We start from the raw sequence: 19,036 nt of genomic DNA on the forward strand, positions 1-19,036 counted from the left end.
ATTCGTAAATAAATTGAGCATCATGGCTAGAAGTGACTAAATGTTGCCTAATCTTTCTCATCGAGAAATGACACAATTACAGCAACACAAAAAGGAACTCCACCGGACAAAGTTCAGTGCTCACAAGGAGCCTCATTCAACACACACGGTTCCATTCCCATTCATGCAAAGCACGAAAGTGTAAAACTTGGGAACATACTTGAGAGCAAAGATCACATTCAATCTCATTCAAGGCACGGATGTGAATGCAACGGGATGAAATTACTGAAATGATGCCTGCCCTCGAACTGTGATGATGGACTACCCGACTCGCCAATAATATTGGGTTCTGGTGTATTGAAATACAGGAGCTGCTGGATTTGTGTGTTTTCTTACCCCCTCACCATAGTTTGTCAAATGTTTAAACAACTGAACTTATATTCAAGGTTTGTTTCTCTTCATATGTTTTACTGGTTTACATTTGTCTCAGCAACCTGTTGAATGATTCTTCTGCTTTCAAAACAAAATGACAACAGGATGAATGCACACACTTGAAAATACAATACATGCAATGTTATGCATCATAGTGATGCAACCTCCTTTCAGTTTCATACTGCATGTCAATTGAAATCCTTACTGAAATGCACACCTTCTCAAGATTGCGCTTGACTGGCGTGTCAGGCACTCAATTACAGCTGTTTTATCAAGACAAATGTGTTCGTTTTGTAAAATATAGTTCCGGTCTGGTGTGGCACCCCAGCTATCGCACAACGTTGCCACAACGTGGCATATTAGCAGGGACTGTCTGCGGCGCGCTGGTGTGTCCCGGGCTTTAGAGTAGAGAGACAGTTCAACTGTAAGTATGAACGGCAGAAACGGATATTGCCATCCCTTTAAGTAGAGCGTCAGGGACAGCCTCCCTGGCTTACGGCCATACTAGCCTGAATACGCCCGATCTCGTCCGATCTCGGAAGCTAAGCAGGCTCGGGCCTGGTCAGTACTTGGATGGGAGACCGCCTGGGAATACCAGGTGCTGTAAGCTTTTGCATCTTTTACACACCAGAGCGCGACAAATCACGAGTTTTAACTTTGGATACACGCAATTTCATCATTATTTCAGATTTGACTTCCCCAAATACACAGGCATACAATAGATCTTGTTCTCCAACGTAAACGGTCCCTAGTAACTAGGGTACATTCGTAAATAAATTGAGCATCATGGCTAGAAGTGACTAAATGTTGCCTAATCTTTCTCATCGAGAAATGACACAATTACAGCAACACAAAAAGGAACTCCACCGGACAAAGATCAGTGCTCACAAGGAGCCTCATTCAACACACACGGTTCCATTCCCATTCATGCAAAGCACGAAAGTGTAAAACTTGGGAACATACTTGAGAGCAAAGATCACATTCAATCTCATTCAAGGCACGGATGTGAATGCAACGGGGTGAAATTACTGAAATGATGCCTGCCCTCGAACTGTGATGATGGACTACCCGACTCGCCAATAATATTGGGTTCTGGTGTATTGAAATACAGGAGCTGCTGGATTTGTGTGTTTTCTTACCCCCTCACCATAGTTTGTCAAATGTTTAAACAACTGAACTTATATTCAAGGTTTGTTTCTCTTCATATGTTTTACTGGTTTACATTTGTCTCAGCAACCTGTTGAATGATTCTTCTGCTTTCAAAACAAAATGACAACAGGATGAATGCACACACTTGAAAATACAATACATGCAATGTTATGCATCATAGTGATGCAACCTCCTTTCAGTTTCATACTGCATGTCAATTGAAATCCTTACTGAAATGCACACCTTCTCAAGATTGCGCTTGACTGGCGTGTCAGGCACTCAATTACAGCTGTTTTATCAAGACAAATGTGTTCGTTTTGTAAAATATAGTTCCGGTCTGGTGTGGCACCCCAGCTAACGCACAACGTTGCCACAACGTGGCATATTAGCAGGGACTGTCTGCGGCGCGCTGGTGTGTCCCGGGCTTTAGAGTAGAGAGACAGTTCAACTGTAAGTATGAACGGCAGAAACGGATATTGCCATCCCTTTAAGTAGAGCGTCAGGGACAGCCTCCCTGGCTTACGGCCATACTAGCCTGAATACGCCCGATCTCGTCCGATCTCGGAAGCTAAGCAGGCTCGGGCCTGGTCAGTACTTGAATGGGAGACCCCCTGGGAATACCAGGTGCTGTAAGCTTTTGCATCTTTTACACACCAGAGCGCGACAAATCACGAGTTTTAACTTTGGATACACGCAATTTCATCATTATTTCAGATTTGACTTCCCCAAATACACAGGCATACAATAGATCTTGTTCTCCAACGTAAACGGTCCCTAGTAACAAGGGTACATTCGTAAATAAATTGAGCATCATGGCTAGAAGTGACTAAATGTTGCCTAATCTTTCTCATCGAGAAATGACACAATTACAGCAACACAAAAAGGAACTCCACCGGACAAAGATCAGTGCTCACAAGGAGCCTCATTCAACACACACGGTTCCATTCCCATTCATGCAAAGCACGAAAGTGTAAAACTTGGGAACATACTTGAGAGCAAAGATCACATTCAATCTCATTCAAGGCACGGATGTGAATGCAACGGGGTGAAATTACTGAAATGATGCCTGCCCTCGAACTGTGATGATGGACTACCCGACTCGCCAATAATATTGGGTTCTGGTGTATTGAAATACAGGAGCTGCTGGATTTGTGTGTTTTCTTACCCCCTCACCATAGTTTGTCAAATGTTTAAACAACTGAACTTATATTCAAGGTTTGTTTCTCTTCATATGTTTTACTGGTTTACATTTGTCTCAGCAACCTGTTGAATGATTCTTCTGCTTTCAAAACAAAATGACAACAGGATGAATGCACACACTTGAAAATACAATACATGCAATGTTATGCATCATAGTGATGCAACCTCCTTTCAGTTTCATACTGCATGTCAATTGAAATCCTTACTGAAATGCACACCTTCTCAAGATTGCGCTTGACTGGCGTGTCAGGCACTCAATTACAGCTGTTTTATCAAGACAAATGTGTTCGTTTTGTAAAATATAGATCCGGTCTGGTGTGGCACCCCAGCTAACGCACAACGTTGCCACAACGTGGCATATTAGCAGGGACTGTCTGCGGCGCGCTGGTGTGTCCCGGGCTTTAGAGTAGAGAGACAGTTCAACTGTAAGTATGAACGGCAGAAACGGATATTGCCATCCCTTTAAGTAGAGCGTCAGGGACAGCCTCCCTGGCTTACGGCCATACTAGCCTGAATACGCCCGATCTCGTCCGATCTCGGAAGCTAAGCAGGCTCGGGCCTGGTCAGTACTTGGATGGGAGACCGCCTGGGAATACCAGGTGCTGTAAGCTTTTGCATCTTTTACACACCAGAGCGCGACAAATCACGAGTTTTAACTTTGGATACACGCAATTTCATCATTATTTCAGATTTGACTTCCCCAAATACACAGGCATACAATAGATCTTGTTCTCCAACGTAAACGGTCCCTAGTAACTAGGGTACATTCGTAAATAAATTGAGCATCATGGCTAGAAGTGACTAAATGTTGCCTAATCTTTCTCATCGAGAAATGACACAATTACAGCAACACAAAAAGGAACTCCACCGGACAAAGATCAGTGCTCACAAGGAGCCTCATTCAACACACACAGTTCCATTCCCATTCATGCAAAGCACGAAAGTGTAAAACTTGGGAACATACTTGAGAGCAAAGATCACATTCAATCTCATTCAAGGCACGGATGTGAATGCAACGGGATGAAATTACTGAAATGATGCCTGCCCTCGAACTGTGATGATGGACTACCCGACTCGCCAATAATGTTGGGTTCTGGTGTATTGAAATAAAGGAGCTGCTGGATTTGTGTATTTTCTTACCCCCTCACCATAGTTTGTCAAATGTTTAAACAACTGAACTTATATTCAAGGTTTGTTTCTCTTCATATGTTTTACTGGTTTACATTTGTCTCAGCAACCTGTTGAATGATTCTTCTGCTTTCAAAACAAAATGACAACAGGATGAATGCACACACTTGAAAATACAATACATGCAATGTTATGCATCATAGTGATGCAACCTCCTTTCAGTTTCATACTGCATGTCAATTGAAATCCTTACTGAAATGCACACCTTCTCAAGATTGCGCTTGACTGGCGTGTCAGGCACTCAATTACAGCTGTTTTATCAAGACAAATGTGTTCGTTTTGTAAAATATAGTTCCGGTCTGGTGTGGCACCCCAGCTAACGCACAACGTTGCCACAACGTGGCATATTAGCAGGGACTGTCTGCGGCGCGCTGGTGTGTCCCGGGCTTTAGAGTAGAGAGACAGTTCAACTGTAAGTATGAACGGCAGAAACGGATATTGCCATCCCTTTAAGTAGAGCGTCAGGGACAGCCTCCCTGGCTTACGGCCATACTAGCCTGAATACGCCCGATCTCGTCCGATCTCGGAAGCTAAGCAGGCTCGGGCCTGGTCAGTACTTGGATGGGAGACCGCCTGGGAATACCAGGTGCTGTAAGCTTTTGCATCTTTTACACACCAAAGGGCGACAAATCACGAGTTTTAACTTTGGATACACGCAATTTCATCATTATTTCAGATTTGACTTCCCCAAATACACAGGCATACAATAGATCTTGTTCTCCAACGTAAACGGTCCCTAGTAACTAGGGTACATTCGTAAATAAATTGAGCATCATGGCTAGAAGTGACTAAATGTTGCCTAATCTTTCTCATCGAGAAATGACACAATTACAGCAACACAAAAAGGAACTCCACCGGACAAAGATCAGTGCTCACAAGGAGCCTCATTCAACACACACGGTTCCATTCCCATTCATGCAAAGCACGAAAGTGTAAAACTTGGGAACATACTTGAGAGCAAAGATCACATTCAATCTCATTCAAGGCACGGATGTGAATGCAACGGGATGAAATTACTGAAATGATGCCTGCCCTCGAACTGTGATGATGGACTACCCGACTCGCCAATAATATTGGGTTCTGGTGTATTGAAATACAGGAGCTGCTGGATTTGTGTGTTTTCTTACCCCCTCACCATAGTTTGTCAAATGTTTAAACAACTGAACTTATATTCAAGGTTTGTTTCTCTTCATATGTTTTACTGGTTTACATTTGTCTCAGCAACCTGTTGAATGATTCTTCTGCTTTCAAAACAAAATGACAACAGGATGAATGCACACACTTGAAAATACAATACATGCAATGTTATGCATCATAGTGATGCAACCTCCTTTCAGTTTCATACTGCATGTCAATTGAAATCCTTACTGAAATGCACACCTTCTCAAGATTGCGCTTGACTGGCGTGTCAGGCACTCAATTACAGCTGTATTATCAAGACAATGTGTTCGTTTTGTAAAATATAGTTCCGGTCTGGTGTGGCACCCCAGCTAACGCACAACGTTGCCACAACGTTTCGTGTTAGCAGGGACTGGCTGCGGCGCGCTGGTGTGTCCCGGGCTTTAGAGTAGAGAGACAGTTCAACTGCAAGTATGAGCGGCAGAAACGGATATTGCCTTCCCTTTAAGTAGAGCGTCAGGGACAGCCTCCCTGGCTTACGGCCATACTAGCCTGAATACGCCCGATCTCGTCCGATCTCGGAAGCTAAGCAGGCTCGGGCCTGGTCAGTACTTGGATGGGAGACCGCCTGGGAATACCAGGTGCTGTAAGCTTTTGCATCTTTTACACACCAAAGGGCGACAAATCACAAGTTTTAACTTTGGATACACGCAATTTCATCATTATTTCAGATTTGACTTCCCCAAATACACAGGCATACAATAGATCTTGTTCTCCAACGTAAACGGTCCCTAGTAACTAGTGTACATTTGTAAATAAATTGAGCATCATGGCTAGAAGTGACTAAATGTTGCCTAATCTTTCTCATCGAGAAATGACACAATTATAGCAACACAAAAAGGAACTCCACCGGACAAAGTTCAGTGCTCACAAGGAGCCTCATTCAACACACACGGTTCCATTCCCATTCATGCAAAGCACGAAAGTGTAAAACTTGGGAACATACTTGAGAGCAAAGATCATATTCAATCTCATTCAAGGCACGGATGTGAATGCAACGGGATGAAATTACTGAAATGATGCCTGCCCTCGAACTGTGATGATGGACTACCCGACTCGCCAATAATATTGGGTTCTGGTGTATTGAAATACAGGAGCTGCTGGATTTGTGTGTTTTCTTACCCCCTCACCATAGTTTGTCAAATGTTTAAACAACTGAACTTATATTCAAGGTTTGTTTCTCTTCATATGTTTTACTGGTTTACATTTGTCTCAGCAACCTGTTGAATGATTCTTCTGCTTTCAAAACAAAATGACAAAAGGATGAATGCACACACTTGAAAATACAATACATGCAATGTTATGCATCATAGTGATGCAACCTCCTTTCAGTTTCATACTGCATGTCAATTGAAATCCTTACTGAAATGCACACCTTCTCAAGATTGCGCTTGACTGGCGTGTCAGGCACTCAATTACAGCTGTTTTATCAAGACAATGTGTTCGTTTTGTAATATATAGTTCCGGTCTGGTGTGGCACCCCAGCTAACGCACAACGTTGCCACAATGTTGCCACAACGTGGCGTGTTAGCAGGGACTGTCTGCGGCGCGCTGGTGTGTCCCGGGCTTTAGAGTAGAGAGACAGTTCAACTGTAAGTATGAATGGCAGAAACGGATATTGCCTTCCCTTTAAGTAGAGCGTCAGGGACAGCCTCCCTGGCTTATGGCCATACTAGCCTGAATACGCCCGATCTCGTCCGATCTCGGAAGCTAAGCAGGCTCGGGCCTGGTCAGTACTTGGATGGGAGACCGCCTGGGAATACCAGGTGCTGTAAGCTTTTGCATCTTTTACACACCAAAGGGCGACAAATCACAAGTTTTAACTTTGGATACACGCAATTTCATCATTATTTCAGATTTGACTTCCCCAAATACACAGGCATACAATAGATCTTGTTCTCCAACGTAAACGGTCCCTAGTAACTAGTGTACATTTGTAAATAAATTGAGCATCATGGCTAGAAGTGACTAAATGTTGCCTAATCTTTCTCATCGAGAAATGACACAATTATAGCAACACAAAAAGGAACTCCACCGGACAAAGTTCAGTGCTCACAAGGAGCCTCATTCAACACACACGGTTCCATTCCCATTCATGCAAAGCACGAAAGTGTAAAACTTGGGAACATACTTGAGAGCAAAGATCATATTCAATCTCATTCAAGGCACGGATGTGAATGCAACGGGATGAAATTACTGAAATGATGCCTGCCCTCGAACTGTGATGATGGACTACCCGACTCGCCAATAATATTGGGTTCTGGTGTATTGAAATACAGGAGCTGCTGGATTTGTGTGTTTTCTTACCCCCTCACCATAGTTTGTCAAATGTTTAAACAACTGAACTTATATTCAAGGTTTGTTTCTCTTCATATGTTTTACTGGTTTACATTTGTCTCAGCAACCTGTTGAATGATTCTTCTGCTTTCAAAACAAAATGACAAAAGGATGAATGCACACACTTGAAAATACAATACATGCAATGTTATGCATCATAGTGATGCAACCTCCTTTCAGTTTCATACTGCATGTCAATTGAAATCCTTACTGAAATGCACACCTTCTCAAGATTGCGCTTGACTGGCGTGTCAGGCACTCAATTACAGCTGTTTTATCAAGACAATGTGTTCGTTTTGTAATATATAGTTCCGGTCTGGTGTGGCACCCCAGCTAACGCACAACGTTGCCACAATGTTGCCACAACGTGGCGTGTTAGCAGGGACTGTCTGCGGCGCGCTGGTGTGTCCCGGGCTTTAGAGTAGAGAGACAGTTCAACTGTAAGTATGAATGGCAGAAACGGATATTGCCTTCCCTTTAAGTAGAGCGTCAGGGACGGCCTCCCTGGCTTATGGCCATACTAGCCTGAATACGCCCGATCTCGTCCGATCTCGGAAGCTAAGCAGGCTCGGGCCTGGTCAGTACTTGGATGGGAGACCGCCTGGGAATACCAGGTGCTGTAAGCTTTTGCATCTTTTACACACCAAAGGGCGACAAATCACAAGTTTTAACTTTGGATACACGCAATTTCATCATTATTTCAGATTTGACTTCCCCAAATACACAGGCATACAATAGATCTTGTTCTCCAACGTAAACGGTCCCTAGTAACTAGTGTACATTTGTAAATAAATTGAGCATCATGGCTAGAAGTGACTAGATGTTGCCTAATCTTTCTCATCGAGAAATGACACAATTACAGCAACACAAAAAGGAACTCCACCGGACAAAGTTCAGTGCTCACAAGGAGCCTCATTCAACACACACGGTTCCATTCCCATTCATGCAAAGCACGAAAGTGTAAAACTTGGGAACATACTTGAGAGCAAAGATCACATTGAATCTCATTCAAGGCACGGATGTGAATGCAACGGGATGAAATTACTGAAATGATGCCTGCCCTCGAACTGTGATGATGGACTACCCGACTCGCCAATAATATTGGCTTCTGGTGTATTGAAATACAGGAGCTGCTGGATTTGTGTGTTTTCTTACCCCCTCACCATAGTTTGTCAAATGTTTAAACAACTGAACTTATATTCAAGGTTTGTTTCTCTTCATATGTTTTACTGGTTTACATTTGTCTCAGCAACCTGTTGAATGATTCTTCTGCTTTCAAAACAAAATGACAACAGGATGAATGCACACACTTGAAAATACAATACATGCAATGTTATGCATCATAGTGATGCAACCTCCTTTCAGTTTCATACTGCATGTCAATTGAAATCCTTACTGAAATGCACACCTTCTCAAGATTGCGCTTGACTGGCGTGTCAGGCACTCAATTACAGCTGTTTTATCAAGACAATGTGTTCGTTTTGTAATATATAGTTCCGGTCTGGTGTGGCACCCCAGCTAACGCACAACGTTGCCACAATGTTGCCACAACGTTTCGTGTTAGCAGGGACTGTCTGCGGCGCGCTGGTGTGTCCCGGGCTTTAGAGTAGAGAGACAGTTCAACTGTAAGTATGAACGGCAGAAACGGATATTGCCTTCCCTTTAAGTAGAGCGTCAGGGACAGCCTCCCTGGCTTACGGCCATACTAGCCTGAATACGCCCGATCTCGTCCGATCTCGGAAGCTAAGCAGGCTCGGGCCTTGTCAGTACTTGGATGGGAGACCGCCTGGGAATACCAGGTGCTGTAAGCTTTTGCATCTTTTACACACCAAAGGGCGACAAATCACAAGTTTTAACTTTGGATACACGCAATTTCATCATTATTTCAGATTTGACTTCCCCAAATACACAGGCATACAATAGATCTTGTTCTCCAACGTAAACGGTCCCTAGTAACTAGTGTACATTTGTAAATAAATTGAGCATCATGGCTAGAAGTGACTAAATGTTGCCTAATCTTTCTCATCGAGAAATGACACAATTACAGCAACACAAAAAGGAACTCCACCGGACAAAGTTCAGTGCTCACAAGGAGCCTCATTCAACACACACGGTTCCATTCCCATTCATGCAAAGCACGAAAGTGTAAAACTTGGGAACATACTTGAGAGCAAAGATCACATTGAATCTCATTCAAGGCACGGATGTGAATGCAACGGGATGAAATTACTGAAATGATGCCTGCCCTCGAACTGTGATGATGGACTACCCGACTCGCCAATAATATTGGGTTCTGGTGTATTGAAATACAGGAGCTGCTGGATTTGTGTGTTTTCTTACCCCCTCACCATAGTTTGTCAAATGTTTAAACAACTGAACTTATATTCAAGGTTTGTTTCTCTTCATATGTTTTACTGGTTTACATTTGTCTCAGCAACCTGTTGAATGATTCTTCTGCTTTCAAAACAAAATGACAACAGGATGAATGCACACACTTGAAAATACAAAACATGCAATGTTATGCATCATAGTGATGCAACCTCCTTTCAGTTTCATACTGCATGTCAATTGAAATCCTTACTGAAATGCACACCTTCTCAAGATTGCGCTTGACTGGCGTGTCAGGCACTCAATTACAGCTGTTTTATCAAGACAAATGTGTTCGTTTTGTAAAATATAGTTCCGGTCTGGTGTGGCACCCCAGCTAACGCACAACGTTGCCACAACGTGGCATATTAGCAGGGACTGTCTGCGGCGCGCTGGTGTGTCCCGGGCTTTAGAGTAGAGAGACAGTTCAACTGTAAGTATGAACGGCAGAAACGGATATTGCCATCCCTTTAAGTAGAGCGTCAGGGACAGCCTCCCTGGCTTACGGCGATACTAGCCTGAATACGCCCGATCTCGTCCGATCTCGGAAGCTAAGCAGGCTCGGGCCTGGTCAGTACTTGGATGGGAGACCGCCTGGGAATACCAGGTGCTGTAAGCTTTTGCATCTTTTACACACCAGAGCGCGACAAATCACGAGTTTTAACTTTGGATACACGCAATTTCATCATTATTTCAGATTTGACTTCCCCAAATACACAGGCATACAATAGATCTTGTTCTCCAACGTAAACGGTCCCTAGTAACTAGGGTACATTCGTAAATAAATTGAGCATCATGGCTAGAAGTGACTAAATGTTGCCTAATCTTTCTCATCGAGAAATGACACAATTACAGCAACACAAAAAGGAACTCCACCGGACAAAGATCAGTGCTCACAAGGAGCCTCATTCAACACACACGGTTCCATTCCCATTCATGCAAAGCACGAAAGTGTAAAACTTGGGAACATACTTGATAGCAAAGATCACATTCAATCTCATTCAAGGCACGGATGTGAATGCAACGGGGTGAAATTACTGAAATGATGCCTGCCCTCGAACTGTGATGATGGACTACCCGACTCGCCAATAATATTGGGTTCTGGTGTATTGAAATACAGGAGCTGCTGGATTTGTGTGTTTTCTTACCCCCTCACCATAGTTTGTCAAATGTTTAAACAACTGAACTTATATTCAAGGTTTGTTTCTCTTCATATGTTTTACTGGTTTACATTTGTCTCAGCAACCTGTTGAATGATTCTTCTGCTTTCAAAACAAAATGACAACAGGATGAATGCACACACTTGAAAATACAATACATGCAATGTTATGCATCATAGTGATGCAACCTCCTTTCAGTTTCATACTGCATGTCAATTGAAATCCTTACTGAAATGCACACCTTCTCAAGATTGCGCTTGACTGGCGTGTCAGGCACTCAATTACAGCTGTTTTATCAAGACAAATGTGTTCGTTTTGTAAAATATAGTTCCGGTCTGGTGTGGCACCCCAGCTAACGCACAACGTTGCCACAACGTGGCATATTAGCAGGGACTGTCTGCGGCGCGCTGGTGTGTCCCGGGCTTTAGAGTAGAGAGACAGTTCAACTGTAAGTATGAACGGCAGAAACGGATATTGCCATCCCTTTAAGTAGAGCGTCAGGGACACCCTCCCTGGCTTACGGCCATACTAGCCTGAATACGCCCGATCTCGTCCGATCTCGGAAGCTAAGCAGGCTCGGGCCTGGTCAGTACTTGGATGGGAGACCGCCTGGGAATACCAGGTGCTGTAAGCTTTTGCATCTTTTACACACCAGAGCGCGACAAATCACGAGTTTTAACTTTGGATACACGCAATTTCATCATTATTTCAGATTTGACTTCCCCAAATACACAGGCATACAATAGATCTTGTTCTCCAACGTAAACGGTCCCTAGTAACTAGGGTACATTCGTAAATAAATTGAGCATCATGGCTAGAAGTGACTAAATGTTGCCTAATCTTTCTCATCGAGAAATGACACAATTACAGCAACACAAAAAGGAACTCCACCGGACAAAGATCAGTGCTCACAAGGAGCCTCATTCAACACACACGGTTCCATTCCCATTCATGCAAAGCACGAAAGTGTAAAACTTGGGAACATACTTGAGAGCAAAGATCACATTGAATCTCATTCAAGGCACGGATGTGAATGCAACGGGATGAAATTACTGAAATGATGCCTGCCCTCGAACTGTGATGATGGACTACCCGACTCGCCAATAATATTGGGTTCTGGTGTATTGAAATACAGGAGCTGCTGGATTTGTGTGTTTTCTTACCCCCTCACCATAGTTTGTCAAATGTTTAAACAACTGAACTTATATTCAAGGTTTGTTTCTCTTCATATGTTTTACTGGTTTACATTTGTCTCAGCAACCTGTTGAATGATTCTTCTGCTTTCAAAACAAAATGACAACAGGATGAATGCACACACTTGAAAATACAATACATGCAATGTTATGCATCATAGTGATGCAACCTCCTTTCAGTTTCATACTGCATGTCAATTGAAATCCTTACTGAAATGCACACCTTCTCAAGATTGCGCTTGACTGGCGTGTCAGGCACTCAATTACAGCTGTTTTATCAAGACAAATGTGTTCGTTTTGTAAAATATAGTTCCGGTCTGGTGTGGCACCCCAGCTAACGCACAACGTTGCCACAACGTGGCATATTAGCAGGGACTGTCTGCGGCGCGCTGGTGTGTCCCGGGCTTTAGAGTAGAGAGACAGTTCAACTGTAAGTATGAACGGCAGAAACGGATATTGCCATCCCTTTAAGTAGAGCGTCAGGGACACCCTCCCTGGCTTACGGCCATACTAGCCTGAATACGCCCGATCTCGTCCGATCTCGGAAGCTAAGCAGGCTCGGGCCTGGTCAGTACTTGGATGGGAGACCGCCTGGGAATACCAGGTGCTGTAAGCTTTTGCATCTTTTACACACCAGAGCGCGACAAATCACGAGTTTTAACTTTGGATACACGCAATTTCATCATTATTTCAGATTTGACTTCCCCAAATACACAGGCATACAATAGATCTTGTTCTCCAACGTAAACGGTCCCTAGTAACTAGGGTACATTCGTAAATAAATTGAGCATCATGGCTAGAAGTGACTAAATGTTGCCTAATCTTTCTCATCGAGAAATGACACAATTACAGCAACACAAAAAGGAACTCCACCGGACAAAGATCAGTGCTCACAAGGAGCCTCATTCAACACACACGGTTCCATTCCCATTCATGCAAAGCACGAAAGTGTAAAACTTGGGAACATACTTGAGAGCAAAGATCACATTCAATCTCATTCAAGGCACGGATGTGAATGCAACGGGATGAAATTACTGAAATGATGCCTGCCCTCGAACTGTGATGATGGACTACCCGACTCGCCAATAATATTGGGTTCTGGTGTATTGAAATACAGGAGCTGCTGGATTTGTGTGTTTTCTTACCCCCTCACCATAGTTTGTCAAATGTTTAAACAACTGAACTTATATTCAAGGTTTGTTTCTCTTCATATGTTTTACTGGTTTACATTTGTCTCAGCAACCTGTTGAATGATTCTTCTGCTTTCAAAACAAAATGACAACAGGATGAATGCACACACTTGAAAATACAATACATGCAATGTTATGCATCATAGTGATGCAACCTCCTTTCAGTTTCATACTGCATGTCAATTGAAATCCTTACTGAAATGCACACCTTCTCAAGATTGCGCTTGACTGGCGTGTCAGGCACTCAATTACAGCTGTTTTATCAAGACAAATGTGTTCGTTTTGTAAAATATAGTTCCGGTCTGGTGTGGCACCCCAGCTAACGCACAACGTTGCCACAACGTGGCATATTAGCAGGGACTGTCTGCGGCGCGCTGGTGTGTCCCGGGCTTTAGAGTAGAGAGACAGTTCAACTGTAAGTATGAACGGCAGAAACGGATATTGCCATCCCTTTAAGTAGAGCGTCAGGGACAGCCTCCCTGGCTTACGGCCATACTAGTCTGAATACGCCCGATCTCGTCCGATCTCGGAAGCTAAGCAGGCTCGGGCCTGGTCAGTACTTGAATGGGAGACCGCCTGGGAATACCAGGTGCTGTAAGCTTTTGCATCTTTTACACACCAGAGCGCGACAAATCACGAGTTTTAACTTTGGATACACGCAATTTCATCATTATTTCAGATTTGACTTCCCCAAATACACAGGCATACAATAGATCTTGTTCTCCAACGTAAACGGTCCCTAGTAACTAGGGTACATTCGTAAATAAATTGAGCATCATGGCTAGAAGTGACTAAATGTTGCCTAATCTTTCTCATCGAGAAATGACACAATTACAGCAACACAAAAAGGAACTCCACCGGACAAAGATCAGTGCTCACAAGGAGCCTCATTCAACACACACGGTTCCATTCCCATTCATGCAAAGCACGAAAGTGTAAAACTTGGGAACATACTTGAGAGCAAAGATCACATTCAATCTCATTCAAGGCACGGATGTGAATGCAACGGGGTGAAATTACTGAAATGATGCCTGCCCTCGAACTGTGATGATGGACTACCCGACTCGCCAATAATATTGGGTTCTGGTGTATTGAAATACAGGAGCTGCTGGATTTGTGTGTTTTCTTACCCCCTCACCATAGTTTGTCAAATGTTTAAACAACTGAACTTATATTCAAGGTTTGTTTCTCTTCATATGTTTTACTGGTTTACATTTGTCTCAGCAACCTGTTGAATGATTCTTCTGCTTTCAAAACAAAATGACAACAGGATGAATGCACACACTTGAAAATACAATACATGCAATGTTATGCATCATAGTGATGCAACCTCCTTTCAGTTTCATACTGCATGTCAATTGAAATCCTTACTGAAATGCACACCTTCTCAAGATTGCGCTTGACTGGCGTGTCAGGCACTCAATTACAGCTGTTTTATCAAGACAAATGTGTTCGTTTTGTAAAATATAGTTCCGGTCTGGTGTGGCACCCCAGCTAACGCACAACGTTGCCACAACGTGGCATATTAGCAGGGACTGTCTGCGGCGCGCTGGTGTGTCCCGGGCTTTAGAGTAGAGAGACAGTTCAACTGTAAGTATGAACGGCAGAAACGGATATTGCCATCCCTTTAAGTAGAGCGTCAGGGACAGCCTCCCTGGCTTACGGCCATACTAGCCTGAATACGCCCGATCTCGTCCGATCTCGGAAGCTAAGCAGGCTCGGGCCTGGTCAGTACTTGGATGGGAGACCGCCTGGGAATACCAGGTGCTGTAAGCTTTTGCATCTTTTACACACCAGAGCGCGACAAATCACGAGTTTTAACTTTGGATACACGCAATTTCATCATTATTTCAGATTTGACTTCCCCAAATACACAGGCATACAATAGATCTTGTTCTCCAACGTAAACGGTCCCTAGTAACTAGGGTACATTCGTAAATAAATTGAGCATCATGGCTAGAAGTGACTAAATGTTGCCTAATCTTTCTCATCGAGAAATGACACAATTACAGCAACACAAAAAGGAACTCCACCGGACAAAGATCAGTGCTCACAAGGAGCCTCATTCAACACACACGGTTCCATTCCCATTCATGCAAAGCACGAAAGTGTAAAACTTGGGAACATACTTGAGAGCAAAGATCACATTCAATCTCATTCAAGGCACGGATGTGAATGCAACGGGATGAAATTACTGAAATGATGCCTGCCCTCGAACTGTGATGATGGACTACCCGACTCGCCAATAATATTGGGTTCTGGTGTATTGAAATACAGGAGCTGCTGGATTTGTGTGTTTTCTTACCCCCTCACCATAGTTTGTCAAATGTTTAAACAACTGAACTTATATTCAAGGTTTGTTTCTCTTCATATGTTTTACTGGTTTACATTTGTCTCAGCAACCTGTTGAATGATTCTTCTGCTTTCAAAACAAAATGACAACAGGATGAATGCACACACTTGAAAATACAATACATGCAATGTTATGCATCATAGTGATGAAACCTCCTTTCAGTTTCATACTGCATGTCAATTGAAATCCTTACTGAAATGCACACCTTCTCAAGATTGCGCTTGACTGGCGTGTCAGGCACTCAATTACAGCTGTTTTATCAAGACAAATGTGTTCGTTTTGTAAAATATAGTTCCGGTCTGGTGTGGCACCCCAGCTAACGCACAACGTTGCCACAACGTGGCATATTAGCAGGGACTGTCTGCGGCGCGCTGGTGTGTCCCGGGCTTTAGAGTAGAGAGACAGTTCAACTGTAAGTATGAACGGCAGAAACGGATATTGCCATCCCTTTAAGTAGAGCGTCAGGGACAGCCTCCCTGGCTTACGGCCATACTAGCCTGAATACGCCCGATCTCGTCCGATCTCGGAAGCTAAGCAGGCTCGGGCCTGGTCAGTACTTGGATGGGAGACCGCCTGGGAATACCAGGTGCTGTAAGCTTTTGCATCTTTTACACACCAGAGCGCGACAAATCACGAGTTTTAACTTTGGATACACGCAATTTCATCATTATTTCAGATTTGACTTCCCCAAATACACAGGCATACAATAGATCTTGTTCTCCAACGTAAACGGTCCCTAGTAACTAGGGTACATTCGTAAATAAATTGAGCATCATGGCTAGAAGTGACTAAATGTTGCCTAATCTTTCTCATCGAGAAATGACACAATTACAGCAACACAAAAAGGAACTCCACCGGACAAAGATCAGTGCTCACAAGGAGCCTCATTCAACACACACGGTTCCATTCCCATTCATGCAAAGCACGAAAGTGTAAAACTTGGGAACATACTTGAGAGCAAAGATCACATTCAATCTCATTCAAGGCACGGATGTGAATGCAACGGGATGAAATTACTGAAATGATGCCTGCCCTCGAACTGTGATGATGGACTACCCGACTCGCCAATAATATTGGGTTCTGGTGTATTGAAATACAGGAGCTGCTGGATTTGTGTGTTTTCTTACCCCCTCACCATAGTTTGTCAAATGTTTAAACAACTGAACTTATATTCAAGGTTTGTTTCTCTTCATATGTTTTACTGGTTTACATTTGTCTCAGCAACCTGTTGAATGATTCTTCTGCTTTCAAAACAAAATGACAACAGGATGAATGCACACACTTGAAAATACAATACATGCAATGTTATGCATCATAGTGATGCAACCTCCTTTCAGTTTCATACTGCATGTCAATTGAAATCCTTACTGAAATGCACACCTTCTCAAGATTGCGCTTGACTGGCGTGTCAGGCACTCAATTACAGCTGTTTTATCAAGACAAATGTGTTCGTTTTGTAAAATATAGTTCCGGTCTGGTGTGGCACCCCAGCTAACGCACAACGTTGCCACAACGTGGCATATTAGCAGGGACTGTCTGCGGCGCGCTGGTGTGTCCCGGGCTTTAGAGTAGAGAGACAGTTCAACTGTAAGTATGAACGGCAGAAACGGATATTGCCATCCCTTTAAGTAGAGCGTCAGGGACAGCCTCCCTGGCTTACGGCCATACTAGCCTGAATACGCCCGATCTCGTCCGATCTCGGAAGCTAAGCAGGCTCGGGCCTGGTCAGTACTTGGATGGGAGACCGCCTGGGAATACCAGGTGCTGTAAGCTTTTGCATCTTTTACACACCAAAGGGCGACAAATCATGAGTTTTAACTTTGGATACACGCAATTTCATCATTATTTCAGATTTGACTTCCCCAAATACACAGGCATACAATAGATCTTGTTCTCCAACGTAAACGGTCCCTAGTAACTAGGGTACATTCGTAAATAAATTGAGCATCATGGCTAGAAGTGACTAAATGTTGCCTAATCTTTCTCATCGAGAAATGACACAATTACAGCAACACAAAAAGGAACTCCACCGGACAAAGATCAGTGCTCACAAGGAGCCTCATTCAACACACACGGTTCCATTCCCATTCATGCAAAGCACGAAAGTGTAAAACTTGGGAACATATTTGAGAGCAAAGATCACATTCAATCTCATTCAAGGCACGGATGTGAATGCAACGGGATGAAATTACTGAAATGATGCCTGCCCTCGAACTGTGATGATGGACTACCCGACTCGCCAATAATATTGGGTTCTGGTGTATTGAAATACAGGAGCTGCTGGATTTGTGTGTTTTCTTACCCCCTCACCATAGTTTGTCAAATGTTTAAACAACTGAACTTATATTCAAGGTTTGTTTCTCTTCATATGTTTTACTGGTTTACATTTGTCTCAGCAACCTGTTGAATGATTCTTCTGCTTTCAAAACAAAATGACAACAGGATGAATGCACACACTTGAAAATACAATACATGCAATGTTATGCATCATAGTGATGCAACCTCCTTTCAGTTTCATACTGCATGTCAATTGAAATCCTTACTGAAATGCACACCTTCTCAAGATTGCGCTTGACTGGCGTGTCAGGCACTCAATTACAGCTGTTTTATCAAGACAAATGTGTTCGTTTTGTAAAATATAGTTCCGGTCTGGTGTGGCACCCCAGCTAACGCACAACGTTGCCACAACGTGGCATATTAGCAGGGACTGTCTGCGGCGCGCTGGTGTGTCCCGGGCTTTAGAGTAGAGAGACAGTTCAACTGTAAGTATGAACGGCAGAAACGGATATTGCCATCCCTTTAAGTAGAGCGTCAGGGACAGCCTCCCTGGCTTACGGCCATACTAGCCTGAATACGCCCGATCTCGTCCGATCTCGGAAGCTAAGCAGGCTCAGGCCTGGTCAGTACTTGGATGGGAGACCGCCTGGGAATACCAGGTGCTGTAAGCTTTTGCATCTTTTACACACCAGAGCGCGACAAATCACGAGTTTTAACTTTGGATACACGCAATTTCATCATTATTTCAGATTTGACTTCCCCAAATACACAGGCATACAATAGATCTTGTTCTCCAACGTAAACGGTCCCTAGTAACTAGGGTACATTCGTAAATAAATTGAGCATCATGGCTAGAAGTGACTAAATGTTGCCTAATCTTTCTCATCGAGAAATGACACAATTACAGCAACACAAAAAGGAACTCCACCGGACAAAGATCAGTGCTCACAAGGAGCCTCATTCAACACACACGGTTCCATTCCCATTCATGCAAAGCACGAAAGTGTAAAACTTGGGAACATACTTGAGAGC

At 43.4% G+C, this 19,036-nt stretch overlaps 16 non-coding genes across 16 annotated transcripts; all 16 read left to right on the forward strand.

Annotated features, from left to right (window-relative positions):
* Positions 1-902: 902 nt before the first annotated feature.
* Positions 903-1,021, forward strand: LOC136740841 (5S ribosomal RNA). Its single transcript, XR_010813605.1, has one exon. It is a non-coding gene; the product is annotated as a 5S ribosomal RNA (ribosomal RNA).
* A 1,056-nt stretch (positions 1,022-2,077) lies between these two features.
* On the forward strand, positions 2,078-2,196 carry LOC136740929 (5S ribosomal RNA). The gene has a single exon (XR_010813689.1). It is a non-coding gene; the product is annotated as a 5S ribosomal RNA (ribosomal RNA).
* Positions 2,197-3,252: 1,056 nt separating this feature from the next.
* LOC136740843 (5S ribosomal RNA) lies at positions 3,253-3,371 on the forward strand. The gene has a single exon (XR_010813607.1). It is a non-coding gene; the product is annotated as a 5S ribosomal RNA (ribosomal RNA).
* Positions 3,372-4,427: 1,056 nt separating this feature from the next.
* LOC136740844 (5S ribosomal RNA) lies at positions 4,428-4,546 on the forward strand. Its single transcript, XR_010813608.1, has one exon. It is a non-coding gene; the product is annotated as a 5S ribosomal RNA (ribosomal RNA).
* A 1,055-nt stretch (positions 4,547-5,601) lies between these two features.
* LOC136740845 (5S ribosomal RNA) lies at positions 5,602-5,720 on the forward strand. Its single transcript, XR_010813609.1, has one exon. It is a non-coding gene; the product is annotated as a 5S ribosomal RNA (ribosomal RNA).
* Positions 5,721-6,786: 1,066 nt separating this feature from the next.
* Positions 6,787-6,905, forward strand: LOC136740919 (5S ribosomal RNA). Its single transcript, XR_010813679.1, has one exon. It is a non-coding gene; the product is annotated as a 5S ribosomal RNA (ribosomal RNA).
* Positions 6,906-7,971: 1,066 nt separating this feature from the next.
* Positions 7,972-8,090, forward strand: LOC136740920 (5S ribosomal RNA). Its single transcript, XR_010813680.1, has one exon. It is a non-coding gene; the product is annotated as a 5S ribosomal RNA (ribosomal RNA).
* Positions 8,091-9,156: 1,066 nt separating this feature from the next.
* On the forward strand, positions 9,157-9,275 carry LOC136741096 (5S ribosomal RNA). The gene has a single exon (XR_010813849.1). It is a non-coding gene; the product is annotated as a 5S ribosomal RNA (ribosomal RNA).
* A 1,056-nt stretch (positions 9,276-10,331) lies between these two features.
* On the forward strand, positions 10,332-10,450 carry LOC136740945 (5S ribosomal RNA). The gene has a single exon (XR_010813704.1). It is a non-coding gene; the product is annotated as a 5S ribosomal RNA (ribosomal RNA).
* Positions 10,451-11,506: 1,056 nt separating this feature from the next.
* Positions 11,507-11,625, forward strand: LOC136740846 (5S ribosomal RNA). The gene has a single exon (XR_010813610.1). It is a non-coding gene; the product is annotated as a 5S ribosomal RNA (ribosomal RNA).
* Positions 11,626-12,681: 1,056 nt separating this feature from the next.
* LOC136740847 (5S ribosomal RNA) lies at positions 12,682-12,800 on the forward strand. Its single transcript, XR_010813611.1, has one exon. It is a non-coding gene; the product is annotated as a 5S ribosomal RNA (ribosomal RNA).
* A 1,056-nt stretch (positions 12,801-13,856) lies between these two features.
* On the forward strand, positions 13,857-13,975 carry LOC136741042 (5S ribosomal RNA). The gene has a single exon (XR_010813798.1). It is a non-coding gene; the product is annotated as a 5S ribosomal RNA (ribosomal RNA).
* A 1,056-nt stretch (positions 13,976-15,031) lies between these two features.
* LOC136740848 (5S ribosomal RNA) lies at positions 15,032-15,150 on the forward strand. The gene has a single exon (XR_010813612.1). It is a non-coding gene; the product is annotated as a 5S ribosomal RNA (ribosomal RNA).
* A 1,056-nt stretch (positions 15,151-16,206) lies between these two features.
* On the forward strand, positions 16,207-16,325 carry LOC136740849 (5S ribosomal RNA). Its single transcript, XR_010813613.1, has one exon. It is a non-coding gene; the product is annotated as a 5S ribosomal RNA (ribosomal RNA).
* Positions 16,326-17,381: 1,056 nt separating this feature from the next.
* On the forward strand, positions 17,382-17,500 carry LOC136740850 (5S ribosomal RNA). Its single transcript, XR_010813614.1, has one exon. It is a non-coding gene; the product is annotated as a 5S ribosomal RNA (ribosomal RNA).
* A 1,056-nt stretch (positions 17,501-18,556) lies between these two features.
* Positions 18,557-18,675, forward strand: LOC136740818 (5S ribosomal RNA). Its single transcript, XR_010813584.1, has one exon. It is a non-coding gene; the product is annotated as a 5S ribosomal RNA (ribosomal RNA).
* The last annotated feature ends 361 nt before the right edge of the window (positions 18,676-19,036 follow it).

This window comes from Amia ocellicauda, unplaced genomic scaffold (assembly GCF_036373705.1).
Source record: "Amia ocellicauda isolate fAmiCal2 unplaced genomic scaffold, fAmiCal2.hap1 HAP1_SCAFFOLD_65, whole genome shotgun sequence".
NCBI classification, from domain to species: Eukaryota; Metazoa; Chordata; class Actinopteri; order Amiiformes; family Amiidae; genus Amia; species Amia ocellicauda.